We start from the raw sequence: 980 nt of genomic DNA, 5'->3' as shown, positions 1-980 counted from the left end.
GGGCTTGGAGCAACCTGGGCTGGTGGAAGGTGTCCCTGCCCATGGCAGGGGGTGGAAATGGATGGGCTTTAAGGTCCCTTCCAACCCAAACCAGTCTGGAATTCTGTGATCCTCAGAGCCCTTACACCAAACCCCAGTGGTTTTCCTCATAGACACAACCCCTGCACACCAAACCCTGCTGGCTTGCCCTCTGAGCACCCCAGTGGTTCACAGCCCAGAGGTCACAGTGTCACACTCCGGAATATTTCCCTCTGAGTTCGCTGTACTTCGATCCCATTTGGCAACTCCAGGGGACAGCAGCCAAATCCTTCGGATCCCGTGCCTTGGTGCCAGCCCTGCCCCTCAGACTCCTTGAGGTGACAGAAATGGGGGGTTTTGCCAACCCCAGGGGACCTGTCCTGCCCCAGGAGCGGGTGACAATCCCAGGCCCCCCAGCAGAAGGGCAGAGCTCACTCCCAGGCCTTTGGCTGCTCCCACCCTTCCCTAGAGGACCATCAGGAGGGGATGGGGCAGGTTTTCCCTTCCTGGTGGGATCAGGGAGGCACAGCACAGCCCTGCCAAGCCGCCCACCTGCAAACTGCAGGGGCAATGACACACAAGGGGATCAATGCCATGACTTTTTAAACCTATTTTAGGTTGTCAGCCTAATGTTTGACCTGCAGAGAACCACGGAAAGCCCTGAGCTGGAAGGGACCCCCGAGGATCATCCAGTCCAACTGCTGGCCCTGCACAGACACCCCAACAATCCCAATCCCTGGGCACAGAGAGGTTGGAGCTGCCCCTTGGGAGGAACTGGAAACATTCTGACTTGAAATCAGCTATTAATGAAGACTCTGACACACTCCAGTTCCAGCTGGCAAAGGAATAACCAACAAACCCACCTGGAAAGCACCAATCCAGGGCTGAGGATTCCCCGAGACCATGGATACAGGGCTTGCACTCCAGTTTGGGAGCCCAGCTTCCCACCTGGCATTTAATTA

This window comes from Manacus vitellinus, unplaced genomic scaffold (assembly GCF_001715985.3).
Source record: "Manacus vitellinus isolate BGI_N305 unplaced genomic scaffold, ASM171598v3 scaffold_92_pilon, whole genome shotgun sequence".
NCBI lineage: Eukaryota > Metazoa > Chordata > Aves > Passeriformes > Pipridae > Manacus > Manacus vitellinus.
Note: the sequence above shows the minus strand (reverse complement) of the source record.